A 24515-nucleotide genomic window follows, 5' to 3' on the forward strand; every position below is an offset into this window, starting at 1 on the left:
GTTTGCTAACAGCAGGAATAAGCATACTTGGCCGTTGAGTTGTGAAGACCAAAATTTGAATGAGATATTATACTATGAATATGTGTATAAACCACATACTTTAATAAATGTGCGAGAATTTTTTTTTAAATAATATTGACCTGGTCCATCCTAGCTTTAGATATATGTTAATATATTTTGGGGGAAGAAATTAGATTTTTCAAGTTGTCCACTTTAAGCTTAAAAATTAGTCTGCTTTAATTCAAAGAATAAGTTTAAAAGGTTTTGATGTCTACAGTTTGACACCTCAATAGAAACTGCATATAAACAGAATATCTAAGATTAAACTAATGTTGTCATTAATGTCAATTCTGTAAATGATTTTATAAACTGAATTATATTTCATAAGTATGAAATCAAGTACATACTATCATCCTATATAAAATAACTAGCTTCAATGTCAAATTACCTGGAACCAACTGGACTTCTTTTGTTTTCCCTCTTTCATTTAACAGCAGCCAATAGTAAGTTTCCTAGAGAAAGCTTATTAATCAGAATCCAAATGGAGCATACACTCATCTTGTTTATAGTCTATGCAAAATTTTGGAAATGTTCTGTGCTTCGTAAATGTTTATTAGAGGAACTGGTGGACAGAGTATCAGACTATATAAGTGTCACTGTGGTTTTCTCATAGTGTAGGTTAGTTAGCATGCCTCTGTTGGAGATAATTAACTTTTAAAGAGGAATAATTAAATACTAAACATAAACAAAAGTGCTTTGTCAAGTTTTTGTTTCATTGTTTATGTAGTTGCTTTTAAGGATAAACTTTATGCAAATATTTAAAACCTTGGTTTATTCATTCTATTGATTTTAACATTTTTTTTCATTAACGTGATAGAAGACTGACTTTATACATTTAATAAAGTTGGGCTTTTCCCAAAGTGTGTGAAAACCTGGGATTATCAACCTAAATAAATAATACTATTGTGTAAAATATATGTATGTATGGATATGCATGAGTTTTATATTTTTGACTCATTTTCTCCCACTTAAAATGAGAAAGTGAATAATATGCATATTATCTATGCATGTAATTAATATATACATACATTTGTGTGTATACATATATATAAATACATGTATATAGTCTTTCTTTCTGAATGTGTACATTGAAGACTTAAACTACTCTTAAATTAGAGAAGGCTTTTAAAACTATGGTGTTTAAGGAAAAATTATCACATGCTTGCAGGTCCTTTAGAATCTACATACCTAACACATCGGAATCCAGAAATAGAAGTCAATTTACTCTAACCAAACAAGCATCCTAGCAACACCTAGATTCCTAGGAAGATAAAGTTGAATTGCCCTATATTCCTAAGGGCTCCCCAAGTGGTGCTAGTGGTAAAGAACCTGACTGCCAGTGTAAGAGACGTAAGAGATGCGGGTTCGATCCCAAGGTTGGGAGAATCCCCTTGAGGAGGAAGTAGCAGCTCACTCCAGTATTCTTGCCTGGAGAATCCTATAGACAGAGGAGCCTGGGGGGCTATAGTCCATAAGGTCACACAGAGTCCGAAACGACTGAAGCAACTTAGCACGCGTTATATTCCTAAGAGAAATGGTTACTATAGCATGAAATCCCCAATTTCTACTCTAATTGTCAAGAGGCACATATGCAACACTTTTTTTCCCCAAAATTCCTTCATGTTATGATTTCAGATTGAAATCCTTTTTTTCTCTCTTGAAAATCATTTACCATTTACCCCTAATATGTTTGTCTGACTCATTGCCTTGAGAAAATTGTACCCCAAACAGATATTAAGCTTTGAAGGGCAAGAAAAAACAACAAAAGGCCAAGAAAAGATTCTGATGTATAGTAAGCAGTAACCTTTTGGTTCATATTGTGAGTGTGTGCTCAGGAGAGTCTGACTGTTTGCAATCCCAGGGACTGTAGCCAGCCAGGCTCTTCTGCCCATGGTTTTCCAGGCAAGAATACTAGAGCGAGTTGCCATTTCCTACTCCAGGAGATCTTCCCAACCCAGGGATCAAACCCACATCTCTTGGGTCTCCTGAACTGGCAGGTAAATTCCTTTACGATGAAACTATGGGGTCATATTATGTTCATATAAGTATTAGGATTTTATAACTGGAATAGTATTGTAGGAATGTTATTGTATTTAAAGGATTTGGTAACCATAATAAGATAATATTTATAAAATTTTCTTCTGTTCAATCCCATACAACTATGCCAAACTTTTATTCAGTTAATGCAGAGAGTCATATACACAAGGGAAAAAGAAACATAATCCTGAATCAAAATATAGGCAAGTAAATAATATCCATGTGTATGCTAGCCTCATATAGGCATTAATTGCTAAAATAGGTATTTCAAAATGTATCATTGTGGCTTAGAATTATATCTATTTTAGTCCCTTAATATCCTCTAAAATTTGAAGAGTAAGAAGCTTTCAAATTTTGCCCTAGAGTATCCTTATAATCTTCACAGATTCAAACCTTAGTTATTCTTGGTATAGAGGGAGAGGCAAATCAACCTGTCTTCAAACCCTACAGTTAACAGATGCCAGATAAAGGTGATGATGGACAGATAGGAGGATAGATTGGTGGCTAGATAGATAAACAACAGCTATGCTTTTAGTCTCTAGTTATTGAGAGAATTCCAATGCCCAACATGCTAGAGAATGCCTGGTTTAGTTTTAAGCTGCAATGATATTTAGAGGTCAACCAATGCATCTTTTAAAGATGTAGCTGCTATTGTTCATAACATTTTTCTTCTGACTGATGTATTTGCATGCGAGAATTTCACTTACAATGAACAAAACTGCCTACTATGTAGGCAGAAATGATAGTGATGTATTACAATTATACCTTTTTGAACACTTTCCTCAAGAAAAAGTGAGCATTAGAGTGTTAGAGAGTGAATGTTTCTCTTTAATGCATGATGACCTTGTCAAGATGTTGACCAAAAGGTGGCAGGTGAGTATATTGTGCATGGATCAGCAGGCTTTGGGCTTGTCAAAACCATGATCCATTGCTGTGCCTATCTTCATTTCTCAGCGGGAGACTATCTGAGGTTTTCATACAAGAAAATGTACCAAAAATTGGGAAAATAAAGATAATTGACAAAGAAAAATCTCTATGAACTGTCTTAGTGTTTAGTTACCCCATATGAAGTGGTGCTGTAAACATGTCAATGCAGATTTTAGCTGGAATTGATGCTGAATCACAGCAAGAGATTGGAGCCTCCCCATCGATCATCAGGAATGTGTCATGCCTATTTCTGTTTTTTGTTTTCTATGTAGCTTTTTACCTTAGCATCAAACTACTCAAAATCATTCTTTTACATTTTACAAGTTAAAGTGTCAATAAGTACATGTTTTTGTATTATCTTCCTCTGCCAACCTTATATAGCTAATTCTGCATTAAATAAAACAAACAAGCTCCTCGTAGAGTGTAAATGTTAAATTCCATTACTAACTTGCTCCGTGGTTAATAATACTTGTCCCAGCTCTCAGGCACTGTTACCAGAACAAATCAGAATTTGGGGTGGGAAAACACTGAAGCTATGTCTGCAGAGAATTGTCCAGATGCCTTGTCGGTACTAAAGGATCCTTTTTTCCTGCTGCTGGGATTGTTGCAGTTGTCAGCTTCAGAATTGATTTGACAGGAGAGATGCCTCAGGTCCATGGTTCTATTCCATTTTCAGGGTAGGGTGCCTCAAACATCAGTTGTTAAAGATGAATAAAGGCCTGGCCCCTCTCCTTGATTCAAGATAGTTACAGAGGTCCCTATGAAATTTGCTTAGGCCTTTATTAGGACTACATTACACCCCGATTTCTCCTTCCATATCCTGCACCCTTCCTTTAGATTTACTGCTACATTCACTATACACTTAAAATGGTTGAAAGAGCTAATTTTCTGTTACATGTCTTTTATCACGTCTAAAAGGAAACAAACTACTGATTGGTGAATAATAATGTGTCTTAATTTCAAATGCACGCTAGATACACAGGTCCTACCTCATAAAGTAGGTTAAAGAAGCTTAGCTAATGCAAGTTTTGTTACACTGGATACTTTAAACCACTGCACTGAAAATCTCCCAAAACAAAACTATTAACCAGTTTGTGTTTATGAATTTGTGCAGTTCTTCCTCATGCTAAAAATAATCTTCAACACTTTCCTCAACTTTGATATACATACATACATCAAAGATTATACAGATTTCATTGATATTCAAAGCTCCATGTATAAAGTAAAGAAATATAAGAACTAGGGAAAAACAATGGCAAGCAAATATGATTCTTCAGAATCATATAGAAATAATATGAATTAGAAAAATGAGTATTTTCTTTTGTATTGCTTTTGTGTCCCTGAAGTACCTTTCAGCAAAGCTTCTGCTTTTCTAAAGCTTCCTTTCATTTTTCAGTTCTACCTATTCTCCCTAGTTTAAGATGCTGTTTTATCCAAATGTAGATTGCAGGCAGCTAATAAAATAATGAAATAGCAGTGTACACACACATGCACATATGCATGTGCACACACACAATTGCCTATATTTATACACCTATTTTGGAGAAGGCAATGGCACCCCACTCCCATGCTCTTGCCTGGAAAATCCCATGGACGGAGGAGCCTCATAGGCTACAGTCTATGGGGTCCCTAAGAGTCGGACATGACCGAGCGACTTCACTTTGACTTTTCACTTTCATGCATTGGAGAAAGAAATGGCAACCCACTCCAGTGTTCTTGCCTGGAGAATCCCAGGGATGGGGGAGCCTGGTGGGCTGCCGTCTATGGGGTCACATAGAGTCAGACACGACTAAAGCAACTTAGCAGCAGCAGCAACATACACCTATTTGAATTTGGAACCATACACATGAACTGACTACTATAAATGTCATCACTGAATGTTGCCATTTTCAAGGTCAACTAAAAAATCATAAAATCTCAAAACTGTAAGAAAAAATAAATAACTCACAATTAACCATCATTCCATTCATACATGAATATCTACTGCCCACATTTCCATAAGATCTACCAGGTTTGGACTATGTATAGTCTCATTTATTCTACTCCTACTTATACCAAAGAACTCCCAGGTATAGTTTCCCTATGTTTGAAATAAATTCATGGTTATTAAACCAAGGGATGATTTTGATGGTGGGAGGAAGCATTTGGAATAATTAATGAAAAGTAGATAATGATAATTTTGTAGTATAAGATTACCAAAAGCAAATTACCGTGCACTGGAATTTCAATATGAAATCATTTCAATTAATTAAATTAGATATATCATACAGTGTAACTAATGACAGAAATGTAGCTAATCATGAATTGATTGTCTTTCAGAAATATTGAAACCGACTGAAAATTAAATTCTCAGAAATATGCTCTCATACGTGAATTTTCACATACTGTGTTAAAATTTGTTTAAAACTATATTCAGGATTGCATTATTAAACATCAGCATTTGTAAGGGAAATCTAGATGCTTTCCAACCACAGACTAATGAGCAGGAATCTTAATATTCCACATAGTGGTTCAGGGTTCCTCTGCATTCCATTCATGTTTGAGATCTAGAAATACTTCACAGTCTAAGAAGAAGGGTGAAAAAATGAATCGAAATTGCTTCCTTTTTCTATAATTCTCTTATTTTTCCCCATGATAATCAGGCAATTTTGACAAACTAGTCTTAAATATCTGAAAGCAGAAATACCATATTTAAGGATGAACAGAAAGGTTAGCCTTTCTTTTCCATTATTCAAAACAAAATAAAAATAGATAATTTTAAAACAACAATATGGTCCATCTAAGAAGAAACGGAGACAAAATGCCCAAAAAGAACAACAAGCTCTAAGTAGGGCCCTGCCTTCCAGACGTTTAGATGGTTAAGACAACAGTGAAATCATTCTCCTTGGTCCACCCGCGATCAAGATGCTGAAATCAGTTGGCCGGTTGGGATTGACATCATCTTGGCTTAGGGAAAGGAGATAAAGGGGATACAGGTTGAAAAGAAAAAGAAAAAAAGAAAAACATGTCCCAAGGTGACAAGGAGGTGGTAAAGAAAGGAAAGGCAAGAGTGTGAGTATTCCAGAATGAACAGAGAAAGGATGCGGACGAGAATGAGGGGAAGGGAAAAGTGAATGGAAGAGGGAGGGAAGGAATTGAAGAGAGAAGGAAAGTGAGACAGACAGAGACAGGAATATGAAAATGCAGGAACAGTAAATGAGACCACAGATTGAAAAGGCCAAAAGCAATTAGATTAAGATGAGATAAAGATTTGCAAGGAAACTCCCAACAGAATCTTGCTAATCTAGGCCCCCGGATCACACTGCCACCTGCAGGTTCCCGCAGAGCCAAGCGAGACCCACAGCTTCCGGAGGTTCCTCAGTTCCAGGTTCCCAGAGACACGCTGCCAACCCAGGGCGCTTTCCGCCTGTGCAGTGGAAGCTCCAGAAGCTCAGGTGGCTCCACAACTCCCCCAGCTCCGAGGTATTTGAGGGTCCCCGGGAATCCAGAGATAATTCACTTTGACTCCTGATATTTCCTACAGCCCCAGGTTACTGAGGCCCCGGGTTTCACAGGCTTCCACAGCCCCAGCCTACAAGCAGGTTTCCTGGATCCAGCTCCTGGCTGACCTTTCCAGGGCAAGCTCTCATGGCATTGGGCAATTCCTAGGGCGCCAAGCCTTCATGGAGCATAGGCTTGTCATGGTGAAGGGGCTTGCTCAACTCAATGAAGCTATGAACCATGCCATGCACCTACGCTGTAACCCACTATGACAGGTCATAGTGAAAAGTTCAGGCAAAACCTGGTCACTGGAGAAGGAAATGGCAACCCACGTCAATGTTCTTGTCCAGAGAACCCCATGCTGTTTTTACTCACTAAGTTGTGTCTGACTCATTTGCAACTGCATAGACTGTAGCCCAACAGGCTCCTTTGTCCATAGGGTTTCCAAGGTGAGAATACTGGGGTGGGTTGCCATTTCCTTCTCCAGGAGAGCCCCATGAAGAGTATGGAATAGCAAAAAGATAAGATGCAGGAAAACGAGCCCCCCAAGTCAGAAGGTGTCAAATACACTCCTGGGGAAGAGTGGAGGGCAATTACCAACAGCTACAGTAACCATGAATCAGCTGGACCAAAGAGGGATAACTCTCAGCTATGGATGTCTCTGGGGGTGAAAGTCAGGTGAGATGCTGTAAAGGACAGCATTGCACAGGAACCTGGAATGCTAGGTCCGTGAAGCAAGGTAAATAGAGCATGCTGAAGTTGGAGATGGTAAGAGTGAACACTGGCATCTTGGGAATCAGTGAACCGAAGTAGACAAGAATGGGAGAACTGAATTCAGATGCCCATCATATCTTCTACTGTGGGCAACAATCCATTAGAAGAAATGGAATGGCCCTCATAATCAATAAGAGTCAAAAATGCAGTACATCAGTGCAATCTCAAAAATGACAGAAAAAACCCTGTTAGTTTCCAAGGCAAACCATTCAAAATCACAGTAATCCAAGGCTATGCACCAACCACTGGTGTTGAAGAAGCTGAAGGTGATCGGTAATATGAAGACCTACAAGACCTTTCAGAACTAACACCAAAAAAGATGTCCTTTTTGTCAAAGGAGACTGGAAAGCAAAAGTAGAAAATAAAGAGGTATCCAGAATAACAGGCAATTTTGGTGTTGGAGTACAAAATGAAGCAAGACAAAGGCTACTAGAGTTTTATCAAAAGAACACTTTAGTCAAATAAAACACCCTTTTCCAACAACACAAGAGAAGACTCTACACATGGACATCACCAGATGGTCAGTACTGAAATCAGATTGATTATGTTCTCTGTAGCCAAAGATGTAGGAGTTCTATACAGTCAGGATAAACAAGACCTGGAGCAGAATGTGGCTCAGATCATGAGCTACTTACTCCAAAATCCAGGCTTAAATTGAAGAAAGTAGGAAAAACCACTAGGCCATTCAGTTATGACCTAAATAAAATCCCTTATATTTATACAGTGGAGGTGACAAATAGATTCAAAGGCTAGATCCCATAGACAAAGTGCCTGAAGAACTATGGATGGAGCCTCATAACATTGTACAGGAGGCACTGACCAAAACCATCCCAAAGAAAAAGAAATGCAAGAAGACATAGTATTTTTCTGAGAAGACTTTCCAAATAGCTGAGGAAAGAAGAGAGGCAAAAGGCAAGAGAGAAAGGGAAAGATATACCCAACTGAAGGCAGAGTTCCAAAGAATAGTAAGGAGAGAAAAGAAGGCTTTCTTAAAAGAAGAGTGCAAAGAAATAGAGGGGAACAATAGAATGGGAAAGACTAGAGATCTCTTCAAGAATATTGGAGATATCAAGGGAACATTTCATGCAAACATGGACACAATAAAGGACAGAGATGGTAAGGACACAACAGAAATAGAAAAATTAAGACGAGGTGGCAAGAATACACAGAAGAGCTATTTAAGAAATGTGTAATCACCCAGATAATCACAACGGTGTAGTTACTCAAGTAGAGCCAGACATTCTAGAGCCTGAAATCAAATGGGCCTTAGGAAACATTACTACAAGCAAAGCTAGTGGAAGTGTGGAAATTTCAGCTGAGCTTTTTATAATCCTAAAAGATGCTGATAAAATAAAGGTCAGTATTTATTCCAATCCCAAAGAAGGACAAGACAAAGAATATTCAACCTACTGCACAATTGCACACATTTCACATGCTAGCGTGGTTAGGCTCATAATCCTTCAAGCTAGGCTTCAACTATACATGAACTGAGAACTGAGGAGGTGTACAAGCTGGGTGTTGAAGACACAGAGGAGCCAGAGATTAAATTGCCAATACCATTTGGATCATGGAGAAAGGAAGGGAATTCCAGAAAAAATCTTCATTGACTATGGTGAAGCCTCTGACTGTATTGATCACAAAAACTGTGGAAAATTCTTAAAGAGATGGGAATACCATGCCACTTACCTTTCTTCTGGGAAACCTGTATGCGGGTCAAGAAGCAAACAGAATCAAACATGAAACAACTGATTGGTTCAAAATTAGGAAAAAAGTATGTCAAGACTGTATATTGTCACCATTTTTTAGCTTATATGCAGAAAACATGATGTGAAATGCTGAACTGGATGAATCACGAGCTGGAATCAAGACTGTCAGGAAAAATATCAACAACCTCAGATATGCAAATGATACCATTCTAATGGCAGAAAGTGAAAAGGAACTAAGGAGCCTCTTGATGAGGGTAAGGAGGAGAGTGGAAAAGCTGGCTTGAATCTCAAAATTAAAACAACTACAATCGTGGCATCCAGTCACATCACTTTATGGCAAGTAGGGAAAAAGTGGAAAAAGTAACTGCAGCCATGAAATTAAAAGACAAAACCTCCTTGGAAGGAAAGGTATGACAAAACTAGACAAGGCATTGAAAGGCAGAGATATCACTCTGCTGACAAAGACATGTATAGTCAAAGTTATGGTTTTTCCAATAGTCATGTATGGATGGGAGATTTGGACCATAGAGAAATATAAACACCAAATAATTGATGCTTTCGTAGTGTGGTGCTGGAGAAGTCTTTTGAGAGTCCCTTGGACAGCAAAGAGATCAAACCAGTCAATCCTAAAGGAAATCAACCCTGAATATTCACTGGAAGGATTGTTGCTGAAGCTCCAATACTTTGGCCACCTGATGTGAAGAGCCAACTCATTGGAAAAAACCTTCATGCTGAGATAGATGAAAGGCCAGCAGAGGATGAGATGGTTAGACAGCATCGCTGACTCAGTGAACATGAATTTGAGCAAACTCTGGGAGACAGTGGAGGACAGAGGATCCTGGTGTGCTGCAGTCTGTGTGTCAGAGTCAGAGAGGACATAGCGCCTGAACAACAGAGGCACCTCAGTGGCCACAGTCAGTCTACAAAGAGACCGGAAGGGATACTTAGTCATCAAATGTGCGAGCACCAACAGGAGTCCACAGAGATGGTGAATAATCAAGGAAAAGCGACAAGCACCAAATGAAACTAACACGGTCTAACGGGGGATCATAAAGAGATGGAGACTTGTTAACTGCGCAACAAAGGATTAGGAATAACCCTTTAAGGTGAGATGACATGAATTACAAGAAAACAGAGATATACAGGTAAATGAAATTAGGAAACCAAAGAAAAACATGAGAAGTTGGACAGATGAAGAGAAACTATTAAAAAAAAACAAACAGTAGAAATCCTAGAGTTGAGGAACATCATGACTGATTTGAAGAGTTCAGCAGAGAATTGCAACAGTGAATCCATCATAGTAGAACAAGAACTAGTGAATAGAAAGAAAGGTTATTTTAAATCATACGGTCAGAGGAACATAAAAAAAAAAAAGAATGAAAAAGAGTGAGGAGAGCCCATTTGACTTGTGGGATATACCATTATTGTAGTCTCAGCAGGAAAAAAACAGGGGGGGGAGGGGACAGAGATCTCTAGTCTTTCCCATTCTATTGTTTTTCCCTATTTCTTTGCACTGAGCACTGAGGAAAGCTTTCTTACCTCTCCTTGCTATTCTTTGGAACTCTGCATTCAAATAGGTGTATCTTTCCTTTTCTCCTTTGCATTTCAATTTCTTCTTTTCACAGCTATTTGTAAGACCTCCTCAGACAACCATTTTTCTTTTTTGCATTTCTTTTTCTTGGGGATGGTCTTGATCCCTGCCTCTTATACAATGTCACAAACCTACATCCACATTTCTTCATCTGATGCAATCCCTTGAATCTATTTCTCACTTCCACTGTGTAATCGTAAGGAATTTGATTTAGGTCATGTTTGAATGGCCTAGTGGTTTTCCCCACTTTCTTCAATTTAAGTCTGAATTTGGCAATAAGGAGTTCATGATCTGAGCCACAGTCAGCTCCCCGTCTTGGTTTTGCTGACTGTATAGAGCTTCTCCATCTTTGGCTGCAAAAACATAATCAATCTGATTTTGGTGTTGACCATCTGGTGATGTCCATGTGTAGAGTCTTCCTTTGTGTTGTTGGAAGAGGGTGTTTGCTATGACCAGTGCATTCTCTTGGCAAAACTCTATTTGCCTTTGCCCTGCTTCATTCTGTACTCCATGGCCAAATTTGCCTGTTACTCAAGGTGTCTCTTGACTTCTTATTTTTGCATTTCAGTTCCCTATAATGAAAAGGACATCTTTTTTGGGTGTTAGTTCTAGAAGGTCTTGTAGGTCTTCATTGAACCGTTCAACTTCAGCTTCCTCAGAGATCTCTTCAAGAAAATTAGAGATATCAAGGGAATATTACATAAAAAGATGGGCACAATAAAGGACAGAAATGATATGAACCTAACAAAGGCAGAAGATATTAAGAAGAGGTGGCAAGAAGACACAGAAGAACTGTACAAAAAAGATGGTGTGATCACTCACCTAGAGCCAGACATCCTGGAATATGAAGTCAAGTGGGTCTTAGGAGGCATCACTATGAACAGAGCTGGAGGAGGTGATGTGATTCCAGTTATTTCAAATCCAAAAAAATGATGCTGTGGAAGTGCTGCACTCAATACGTCAGCAAATTTGGAAAACTCGGCAGTGGCCACAGGACTGGAAAAGGTCAGTTTTCATTCCAATCCTACAGGAAGGTAATGCCAAAGAATGCTCAAAAAAATAGCACAATTGCACTCATCTCACATGCAAGCAAAGTAATGCTCAAAATTCTCCAAATCAGGCTTCAACAGTACATGAACTGTGAACTTCCAGATGTTCAAGCTGGTTTTAGAAAAGGCAGAGGAACCAAAGATTGAAGTGCCAACATCTGCTGAATCATCAAAAAAGCAAAAGAGTTCCAGAAAAAAACATCTATTTCTGCTTTATTGACTATGCCAAAGCCTTTGACTGTGTGGATCACAATAAACTGAAAAAATCTTAGAGATGGGAATACCAGACCACCTGACCTGCCTCTTGAGAAATCCATGTGCAGGTCAGGAAGCAACAGTTGGAACTGGACGTGGAATAACAGACTGGTTCTACATCGGGAAAGGAGTACGTCAAGGCTGTATATTGTCACCCTGCTTATTTAAATTGTATGCAAAATACATCATGAGAAACACTGGGCTGGATGAAGCACAAGCTGGAATCAAGATTGCCGGCAGAAATACCAGTAACCTCAGATAAGCAGATGACACCATCCTTATGGCAGAAAGTGAAGAAGAACTAAAGAGCCTCTTGATGAAAGTGAAAGAAGAGACTGAAAAAGTTGGCTTAAAACTTAGCATTCAGAAAACTAAGATCATGGCATCTGGTCCCATCACTTCATGCAAATAGATGGAGACAGTGGCAGACTTTATTTTTGGGGCTCCAAAATCCCTGCAAATGGTGACTGCAGCCATGACATTAAAAGACGCTTACTCCTTGGAAGAAAAGTTATGACTAACCTAGACAGCATATTAAAAAGCATAGACATTACTTTACCAACAAAGTTCTGTCTAGTCAAGGCTATGGGTTTTCCAGTGGTCATGTATGGATGTGAGAGTTGGACTATAAAGAAAACTAAGCACAGAAGAATTGATGCTTTTGAACTGTGGTGTTGGAGAAGGCTCTTGAGAGTCCCTTGGACTGCAAGGAGATCCAATCAATCCATCCTAAAAGAAATCAGTGCTGAATATTCATTGAAAGGACTGATGCTGAAGCTGAAACTCCAATACTCTGGCCACCTGATTCAAAGAGCTGACTCATTTGAAAAGATCCTGATACTGGGAAAGATTGAAGGTAGGAGGAGAAGGGGATGACAGAGGATGAGCTGGTTTGATGGCCTCACTGACTCAATGGTCATGAGTTTGAGTAAACTCTAGGAGTTGGTGATGGACAGGGAGGCCTGGTGTGGTGCAGTCCATGGGGTTGCAAAGAGTCGGACACTACTGAGCTACTGAACTGAACTAAACTAAGGGGACAGAAAGCTTATTTAGAGAAATAAAGCCTAAAAACTCTGAATGTGGGTAGAGACTTAGACATTTACGTTCATACAGGTAATGGTTTCCTAATTTCAAATACAGACCATCCTGTCCTAGGTACATTAATGATAAAATTCTATAAAATAAAAAATGAATTTCCTTTGTGACTCAGTGGTAAAGAATCTACCTGCCAAGTTAGACGATGTGGGTTTAACCCCTGGGCTGGGAAGATCCCCTGTGGAATGAAATGGAGAACCAGGCCAGTATTCTTGCCTGGGAAATCCAATGGACAGAGAAGCTTATCAAACTACAGCCCATGGGATCTCAAAGTTTCAGACATGACTTAGCAACTAAACAACAACTATAACAAGTGAAAAGGAACTAAATTGCCTCTTGATGAATATGAAAGAAAGGATGAAAAAGCTGTATTAAAATTCAACATTCAAAAAACTAAGATCATCATATCATGTCCCATCACTTCATGGCAATTAGGTGGGGAAAAAGTGGAAAAAGGGACAGATTTTAATTTCGTACTGTGGCCTGCCAGGTTTCTCTGCCCCTGGAATACTCCAGGCAAGAATACTGGAGTGGATAGCCAATCCCTTCTCCAGGGCATTTCTCCAACCCAGAGATGGAAACTGGGTCTCCATTGCAGACAGGTTCTTTACCATCTGAGCCACCACCCAGTCATGATAAAGAACTCAGTCTTGTAATTTGCAACAACATGGATGAACTTGGAAGATATTATGCTAAGTGAAATTAGACAATCAGTGAAACAGAAATACTGTATGATATCACTTATATGTGTAATTTTAAAACTAAAGCAAAGTGGTGAATATGGCAGCAAAGTAACAGTCACAGATATAGAGAGCAAAATTAGTGGTTACCAGTAAGGAGAGGGAAGGGAGAAGGCATAAGATAGAATTAGTGATATAAGAGGTACAAACTGTTAATACTATGCATAAAATAAACTACAAGGATATATTGTACAACCTAGGAAATATAGCCAATACATTATAATAGATATAAATAGATTATACTCTTTAAAAGTTGACTATGTCGTATCTGAAACCTATATATTATATATCAACCAAGCCTTAATTTTAAATATGGGAAAGGAATTGAATAAACTTTTTTTGAAGAACAGGTAAACCTCACCAATAGAATACATGAAAAGATGCTCTACATCAAGATTCATCAGAAAAATACAAATCAAAACCACAATGAGAAACCACCTGATATCTATTAGAAAGAATATTATAAAATATGCAAAACACAATAAAGTTGGGTAAGGCTGTGGAGAAAGGAAACTCTTGTGACTATTGGTGAAAGTACAAATTAAAATAACCACTATGAAAACCAGGATAAAATGTTCTCCAATATTAATAATAAGAGTATCACATGATCTAGCAATTTCACATTCTGTGTGAGTGAGTGAGTGCTCAGTTGTGGCCAACGCTTTGCAACCTCATGGACTGTAGCCCACCAGGCTCCTCTGTCCATGGAATTTTCCATGTATGCATATATATATATATATATATATATATGAGGAAAATGGAATCTTTATCTAGAAAATAATCTGTACTTCTATGTTCATTGCAGCATTATTTACAGTAGCCAAGCCATTAATAGGTATCTATCAACAGATCAATGTATAAATAAAATGATATATATATTAATGTTTGTATTATATATATTTATTATTTAGATATAAACATAACATTCAGCCACAAAAAATAATTCCTCCCATTTGCAACCACATGGATGGAACTTGATGGCATTGTGCTAAATGAATCAGACAGAGAAAGGCATATACTGTATGTTGCCACTTGGAAGTTGAATCTAAAAAAGACAAACTTGGAAAATCCCTCATGGTCCAATGGTTAGGATTTGTTTCACTGCTGTGGCTTGAGTTCAGTCCCTGGTCAAAGAAGTAAGATCTCACAAGCCATGTGGCAAGACTGAAAAAAAAGAAAGGATGAATTCAAAGAAATAAGGCAGTAGAATGGTGTTTTTCAGTGGCTAGGAAATAAAAGAAATGGAGAGACAATGGTCAAGGTGTCAATCTTCCAGCTATAACATGATGTGTTATCAGGATCTAGAGTCCCTTGGACTGCAAGAGATCCAACCAGTCCATCCTAAAAGAAATCAGTCCTGAATATTCATTGGAAGGACTGATACTGAAGCTGAAACTCCAGTACTTTGGCCACTTGATGTGAAGAGCCGACTCACTGGAAAAGACCCTGATGCTGGAAAAGATTGAAAGCGGGAGGAGAAGGGGACGACAGAGGATGAGATGGTTGGATGGCAACACCGACTCAATGGACATGAGTTTGAGTAAGCTCCGGGAGTTGGGGATGGACAGGGAGACCTGGCGTGCTGCAGCTCATGGGGTCACAAGAGTCGGACATTACTGAGCGACTGAACTGAACTGAACTGAATGTATGACAGGGTGATAATAGTTAACGGAATTACATAACTGAAGGTCTTTATGATAATAAATCTTAAATGTTATCATACAAAGCAAAATGGAAATTATGTGAGGGGATGGAAGTATTAACTATCCTATTGTGGTAATTTTTTCACCACATTTGATACAGGTATCAAATTATCATGTTGTGCATCTTAAACTTTACATATGTTATATATTAATAATATCTAAATAAGGTTGGAAATTTTTTAAATAGAATTATAATTTTTAAAGATAAATGGTTATAAAAGGGCACAAGCTGAAAAAAACAACACAATACTGTTAAGCAATTATCCTTCAATTAAAAATACATATTTTTTTTAAATGGAAAGAAAAATAAAGGGAAAGCTAGGATCCATATTTAGTAGATGAGGAAAAGTTGATGCTAGCATTTCTTGGAAGTTTTCTTAAGGACGGAAATCATATTTCAATTTTGTCTCATTCTCTCATGCAGGTAATTGTCAGTACACAGAAGTAAGATTAAATGTTGTTAGAGCTAAGCTGAAATAGTAACATAAAAAATGAGTCCACCAAAATTGCATATTAAACAAATGAATGACGGTTCTTCATGCACCACTGAGTTCAAAACTCTTCTGCAGCTTGAAACTGTGAGGTTTCAAGATACTACAGTACGCAGTATTACTAGTTGGATCTGCCTTGACTTTTGCTGATAGCTCTTCACGGAGGACAATCACTAATGAGTTACAGTAAATGCACTGAGTGGTGTTAGCTTGGTTCTTCACAAACCTAACAAGATTAAACATTTCACCTCACTCTGCCATGCTTTTGGGCTTCCCTCATAGCTAAGATGGTAAAGACTCTGCCTGCAGTACAGGAGACCCGGGTTTGATCCCTGGGTCGGGAAGATCCCCTGGAGAAGGAAATGGCTACCCACTCCAGTATCCTTGCCTGGAAAATCCCTTGGACAGCGGAGCCTGGTGGGCTGCAGTCCATGGCGTCGCACAGAGTCAGGCTTGTCTGAGCTACTAACACACACACACAAACACACACACACACACACACACACACTGCCATGCTTTAAACTAAACAGGAATAAAATAGTAAAACAAATAAACTGTTACTTAAAAGCAATGTCCTCACTCTTGAATGAGTGACTTTTCTATTGAAGATAGTATAATTTAGTTTTTTGGAAGCAGTCATTTATCAAATGGTGCCCTCTGAATGCTAATTAATGTCTAATTAATAGGCACTTTACCCTCTGAGAAACCTACTTGCCTTATTCAGCATTTGCCAGAATGACCATTTTTTTGACAATGAAATCTTTCTCATATAATAAACTGTCCTCCTCAGGGTCATGCTACGCAGATCAGCATGGCATGTCCCATCCAAGGTCTTTTAATTAATTTCAATTAATTTGGCTTGTGACAGATACCTACTACTTAGCTTTAATTACAGAGAATGGATCATCTAATTCAAATGGACAAGTTTCAATGATAGCTTAAAATCATTTCTTTCTAGCATATCCACATACCCAACTGTCACAGAGTTTACCAAATAAGCCCTAGAAAAAGTGTTCTTGCATTCAAGGTTTGAACACTGCCCATTGCTTTTTTGGCTGCCGTTAAATAAGACTTGCTTCTAAGCTGCAAAGTCTGAAACAGGCCATCTGCCTCTGCTGAAGGGCTCAGTTGCTCAAGTTTATGCCACTGCTACTTGGATGCAACAGTTAAAATGTCTCTAAACAGTTAATATATAGGAAGTCATATGTTTGTGTTTTAAAGGCTGATCCCAATTAAAAGACAAAATTCAACCTTAAAATTATTTTAAAAGAATCATCAGTCTAAAATTGTGGAATGTGTAACTGAAGACTACTTTTACTCCCCACAACTTTTCTACCAAATTGAATGTCTTCAGGCGTATTTTAAAGTCATGATTATAGTATGTCAGCTATAGATAAATTGATTATCTGCATCACAATCTGTTGAAAAAATGCCTGTGATTTCTTAAGCAAAGGTTTGTCTTCAACACAAGCAAAACCAAAGAACTATTGCAAAAAATATATATATATTATTATACTGTTCATTCTTAAAGGCACTCTAATTAGCTCTAGTGAGGCAAATGATTGTTTATTTGCAGAAATAAACTTGAATCTCAACTTGATCTGTTACTCATTCTGTGATTTTGTGGTAATTATTTAACCTTTCCGTTCTGCCGACTTTAAAAAAAGGCACAGTGTGAGAATTACGAGTTCAATTTTATTTGGGGCAGATAAACCCCAGAGAGCTCGATGACCTGTCCAAAGAGGGATGGGGGAAGGACAGTATACATGTGACTTTGGTGAAAGGAGAGCACGCACAGTCACACACATAGTTTTCCAGAAGGTTTCTACCAGCCTTGTGAAGCTTTCAATTAGTCACGTGGAACAGTCATCACCACGAAGGATTGTGGTTCTTTTCTAGATACGAGGAGATAACAAGAACTAGGCCCATAAATCAACTCCTAGAAATACCTAACTATCTGAGGACCTGTTCTGCCAGTTTTTCCTTGATCACAGAGGGCCTCATTTCTGCTCTCCACCCTGAATTCCCTTCTTTTCGCTAGTATTTTGTTGAGGATTTTTGCATCTATATTCATCAATGATATTGGCATGTAATTTTCTATTTTTGTGATATCTTTGTCTGGGTTGGGTATCAAGTGATGGTGGCCTTACAGAATGAGCTTGGGAGTACGCCAGTCTCTTCAATAAGTGGCGCTGAGAAAACTGGACAGTTACATGTAAAAGAATGAAATTGGAACACTCCTTAACATCAGACACAAAAATAAACTCAAGATATATTTAAAGCCTAAATGTAAAACTGGACACTATAAAACTATTAGAGTAAAACATAGAACATGCTCGGGCAAAAATCACAGCAAGCTCTTTCTTGATCCACCTCCTAAAGTAATGAATTTTTTTAAAAAGGCATCTAATTAAATTTAAAACCTTTGTACAGCAAAAGAAACCATAAAGAAAACAAAAAGACAAGCCTTAGACTAGGAGAAAATGTTTGCAAACAAAGAAACTGATAAGGAAGTAATCTCCAAAATATGCATACAGCTCATGTAGCTCAATAGAGCGCGCGGGCACACACACACACACACACCCTTAGGCAAAAACCAGACAGAGGATGTAAATGGACACGTCTTTAAAGAAGACATATAGATGGCTAAAAAAGCATATGAAAAAGATGCTCAAAATCACCAATTATTAGAAAAATGCAAGTCAAACTGTAGTCACAATGGCCGTTATCAAAAACAAAAACAAAAAACTACTAACAATGAATCCTGGAGAGGTTGTAGTATGGAGAACAGTATGGACATTCCTTAAAACACTAGAAACAGGCCTGCACATGGCCTAGCAATCCCACATCTGAGCATCTACCCAGAGAAAAGAAATCATAATTCGAAAAGGGACATGCACCCTAGGGTTCACTGCAGCCCTGTGTACAACAGCCAGGACATGGAGGCAGGCTAAGTGTCTACTGACAGAAAGGTGGATAAAGGAGGAGTGGTACATACATACAAAGGGATATTACTCAGACATAAAAAGACTGAAAGGGTGCCATTTGATGAAACATCAAGTGTCATGGACCTAGAGATTGCCGTACCGATGATGTAAGTCAGACACAGAGACAGATATATGATATCGTTTATGTGGAAACTAAAAAAAGGTACAAATTAACTTATTTACAAAGCAGAAGTAGAGGCACGAATGTAGAAATCAAGCTAATGGTTAATAGGGAATAAGGAGATGTGAGAGTTAAATTGGGAGATTGGGATTAATATATGCACACTACTATATATAACAAAAGAGTCTGAAATACAGTACTTGGATGCAATCTCAGAAACGACAGAATCATCTCTGTTCATTTCCAAGGTAAACCATTCAATATCACGGTAATCCAAGTCTATGCCCTGACCAGTAACGCTGAAGAAGCTGAAGTTGAATGGTTCTATGAAGACCTACAAGACCTTCTAGAACTAACACCCAAAAACGATATTCTTTTCATTATAGGGACTGGAATGCAAAAGTAGGAGGTCAAGAAACACTTGGAGTAACAGGCAAATTTGGCCTTGGAGTTCAGAATGAAACAGGGCAAAGGCTAATAGAGTTTTGCCAAGAGAATGCACTGGTCATAGCAAACACCCTCTTCCAACAACACAAGAGAAGACTCGACACGTGGACATCACCAGATGGTCAACACCGAAATCAAATTGATTATATTCTTTGCAGCCAAAGATGGAGAAGCTCTATACAGTCAGCAAAAACAAGACTGGGAGCAGACTGTGGCTCAGATCATGAACTCCTTATTGCCAAATTCAGACTTAAATTGAAGAAAGTGGAGAAAACCACTAGATCGTCCAGGTATGACCTAAATCAAATCCCTTATGATTATACAGTGGAAGTGAGAAATAGATTTAAGGGACTAGATCTGATAGACAGAGTGCCTGATGAACTATGGACAGAGGTTCATGACATTGTACAGGAGACAGGGATCAAGAACATCCCCATGGAAAAGAAATGCAAAAAAGCAAACTAGCTGTCTGAAGAGGCCTTACAAATAGCTTTGAAAAGAAGAGAAGTGAAAAGCAAAGAGGAGAAGGAAAGATATTCCCATTTGAATGCAGAGGTACAAAGAATAGCAAGAAGGATAAGAAAGCCTTCCTCAGAGATCAATGCAAAGAAATAGAGGAAAACAATAGAATGGGAAAGACTAGAGATCTCTTCAAGAAAATTAGAGATACCAAAGGAACATTTCATGCAAATATGGGCTCAATAAAGGACAGAAATGGTATGGACCTAACAGAAGCAGAAGATATTAAGAAGAGGTGGCAAGAAGACACAGAAGAACTGTACAAAAAAGATCTTCATGACCCAGATAATCACGATGGTGTGATCGCTCACCTAGAGCCAGACATCCTGGAATGTGAAGTCAAGTGGGCCTTAGGAAGCATCACTACGAACAAAGCTAGTGGAGGTGATGGAATTCCAGTTGAGCTATTTCAAATCCTGAAAGATGATGCTGTGAAAGTGCTGCACTCAGTATGCCAGCAAATTTGGAAAATTCAGCAGTGTCCACGGGACTGGAAAAGGTCAGTTTCCATCCCAATCCCAAAGAAAGGCAATGCCAAAGAATGCTCAAATTGTGCTTAACACCGCACAATTGCACTCATCTCACATGCTAGCAAAGTAACGCTCAAAATTCTCCAAGCCAGGCTTCAGCAATAGGTGAACCATGAACTTCCAGATATTCAAGTCGGTTTTTGAAAAGGCAGAGGAACCAGAGATCAAATTGCCAATATCTGCTGGATCATCGAAAAACCAAGAGAGTTCCAGAAAAAAAACATCTATTTCTGTTTATTGACTATGCCAAAGCCTTTGACTGTGTGGATCACAATAAACTGTGGAAAATTCTGAAAGAGATGGGAATACCAGACCACCTGACCTGCCTCTTGAGAAACCTGTATGCAGGTCAGGAAGCAACAGTTAGAACTGGACATGGAACAACAGACTGGTTCCAAATAGGAAAAGGAGTACGTCAAGGCTGTATATTGTCACCTTGCTTATTTAACTTGTATGCATAGTACATCATGAGAAACATTGGGCTGGAAGAAGCACAAACTGGAATCAAGATTGCTGGGAGAAATATCAATAATCTCAGATAGGCAGATGACACCACCCTTATGGCAGAACATGAAGAAGAACTAAAGAGCCTCTTGACGAAAGTGAGAGGGGAGAGTGAAGAAGTTGGCTTAAAGCTCAACAACCAGAAAACTAAGATCATGACATCTGGTCCCATCACTTCATGGGAAATAGATGGGGAAACAGTGGAAACAGTGTCAGACTTTATTTTTTTGGGCTCAACAATCACTGTAGATGGTGACTGCAGCCATGAAATAAAAAGATGCTTACTCCTTGGAAGGAAGGTTATGGCCAACCTAGATAGCATATTTAAAAGCAGAGACATTATTTTGCCAGCAAAGGTCCGTCTAGTCAAGGCTTTTTTTCCCCAGTGGTCATGTATGGATGTGAGAGTTGGACTATACAGAAAGCTGAGTGCCGCAGAATTGATGCTTTTGAACTATGGTGCTGGAGAAGACTCTTGAGAGTCCCTTGGACTGCAAGGAGATCCAACCAGTCCATCTTAAAGGAGATCAGTCCTGGGTGTTCATTGGAAGGACTGATGTTGAATCTTAAACTCCAGTACTTTGGCCACCTCATGCGAAGAATTGATTCATTGGAAAATACACTGATGTTGGGAAGGATTGGGGGCAGGAGGAGAAGAGGACTACAGAGGATGAGATGGCTGGATGGCATCACCAACTCCATGGACATGGGTTTGGGTAAACTCCGGGAGTTGGTAATGTCGGGGAGGCCTGGCGTGCTTTGATTCATGGGGTCGCAAAGAGTTGGACACAACTGAGCAAGTGAACTGAACTGAACTGATATATAAATTACATAACTAATGAAAAGCTGCACATAAGGAACTCAACTCAATATTCTGTAACGGGGTATATGGGAAAAGCATCTAAATAAGAGCATATATACGTATATGTATAACTGATTCACTTTGCTGTACAATTGAAGGTAATACAACATTGTCAATCAACTACACCCTAATAAAAATTTAAAAAATGTCAATGTATGGCAAAACCAATACAATATTGTAAAGTTAAAAAATATATAAATAAACTAATTCAAAAAAAACTATCTTTGCCATGTGGGGGTGAATTTCTTAACTCTAAATTGTTAGAAACACTTGTTACACCAACCTGCAGTCATTTCTCTATTTATTCTTAGAGCAGATGTGGAACTCCTACAGTGCATGAGAGTGTTCTTGCCACTTGTATATAGTCAACACCTAGCACAGAGCCCAGTACACACTAGTGCTTAATATAGGCTTATTGAATAAAAGGTAAAATGAACGGACAAAAATCTCTGTTGTCATCCTCTCCCATAGACATAATTAGTTTGGACAAAATATTGACTCGGGATGAACAGAATTTAGGTTTGAATTCTAAATACAGGAAGAGTCAAACAGCAGACTTAAATTATAACATACATGAGAATCATCTGGGCCTGGGGGATTTGAAAATGTCAGTTCTGATTCAGGAGGTATAAGGGTCAGCCTGAGGTTTTGGATTTCTAGCAAACTCCAAGGTAATGCAGTAATTGATCAGACCATCACATTTTGTGTAGCAAGTAACTAAACCATCTATTCATCTAAATAATAATGAGTTAGTTGAAACATTTTCTGTACATAAAAGCAATTCCAGCAATTGTACGCTTTGAAGAAATTTGTTTTTCTCATATGGCTAGTTTCTAAATTATTTTATTAACAAAAGATGCATAACTAAGCACCTGCAGATATGGATGAAGGAAGTATGACTAGATTTGAATTTTATAGTCAGCCCCAAAACCCTGCATTTTGAACCACCTGAACCACTTGGATGTCTGCGGTATTCAAGATGCTACAGGGTAAAGCTGCCCATTTTCCAAAATGAATTAGGGAAGGAGCCAGCCTTTTAACAGTCTAAAATGGTGCACTAGGTCATGATCTGGGCTGTGTTTATGAATTCTATAAAAATAATTCAGTGAAGGTAACAGAGACTGCCTGTCTGTTTATGCTAAATAAAGCGATAAGATAGAAAATGTAAATAGGTTTGTTTCTGTTGAGACTATAGTTTAGCTTGAGCAATCCCCTCTTTGAAATGTGAACAGCTATTTAGAGCAAATCAATCTGTTTCAGAAACATCTATCTATTCATCTTAATCACTATAAACCTCGTATTTGAGTCAACACTCCATTTAATAATACCACAACATAATTAGATGTTCATCTTGTGGCCAGACATGTAAATATATAGATAACATTTTGAAATAAAATGACATTTATGTTGGTGAAGCAAAACGGTCTAAAGTTTGAGGGAAATTGAGATGACTATAAGCTATCATTTAGTAAAGAAACACTGTTTGGCTTGCTTTCCTTTAGTACAGAGATAGACATACTTAAGCCTTCATTTGCAACTCAGTCACAGGGGACCTCATTTGTTATTCAAGGCATCTGGAGGCCATTCAATTCACCGCACTTTACTGAGAAACCAGTTCTTGATTGTACATTTCTAGAAGTTCTTACATTATCTATTTTTACACACAAAAGTGAAAATAAATGTCAGTTTTTGTCCAAAGAGTATCTCATTAAACGTTAGGACTTCGGACATGCCTAAAGAGTATATATTTATGTAAATTTAGTATCATAAATACAAAAACTTTTAAAAATTAAATATATATGTTCATTTGTATAGGACAGAAGAGGCAAAACATAATATTCATGTACTTATGCAAAAACCTATGCTATGCCAAGGGAAAAACTGATAAGCACTGCTAAAACCAAAGTATATTTTGCATACATCAAAGAGTATGTCTAAGTGCTAGCTGAAAACTGAAATTTGCACAGAGAAGGGTGATCAGAGATATCTTCATGAGCTTGCATTTAATAAAAACTGAGTATGTGAAACGTGGGAGCCATAGTTAAGTATCTAAGGAAATAAAAGTCTGAATACATTCTCTGCAAATTTATACAAATATTGATATTTGATTATGAATAAGGCCACAAGTTTTATTTTTCCATAGAATCCACCAATGATTTAGTCCATGTTTCTCCAAATTAGAGTGCTCGTTTGGTATAATATACTAATTGGACAGCCATTAAGTTTTGACATTTAACTAATGACAGTTGTTGCAAATATTATTTGTTTTAAACTAATCCTAATTGACTTGTTGAATCTGGATTATTTTGGAAAATAATACGGAATCTGGAAAAATGTTCAAAAGTCTGTAGATAAATTTACATTATTTTATGTCTATATTCCATTGCATTAGAATTATTATTATTCTTTCCAAATTATCAAATCAAAGTGCAAATAAAAAATAAGAAATTTCATTTTTTTTTCCTAAACACCAAAAATAACTTAAATTGTCCAAATGAAGTCACTGGTATTTCTAGTTGGGAAGTAACCTGCTTTTCCTTAAAAAGGTGGGGGAAAGGGATTGATTGAGGAAATATTTGAGTGGTGAATTATTAACAGATTTAACTAATATATACTGCTTCCAAAATGAGGCAAAAT

This window comes from Giraffa tippelskirchi, chromosome 6 (genome assembly GCF_054371585.1).
Source record: "Giraffa tippelskirchi isolate mGirTip1 chromosome 6, T2T-mGirTip1v1.2.pri, whole genome shotgun sequence".
In the NCBI taxonomy this organism is placed as follows: Eukaryota; Metazoa; Chordata; class Mammalia; order Artiodactyla; family Giraffidae; genus Giraffa; species Giraffa tippelskirchi.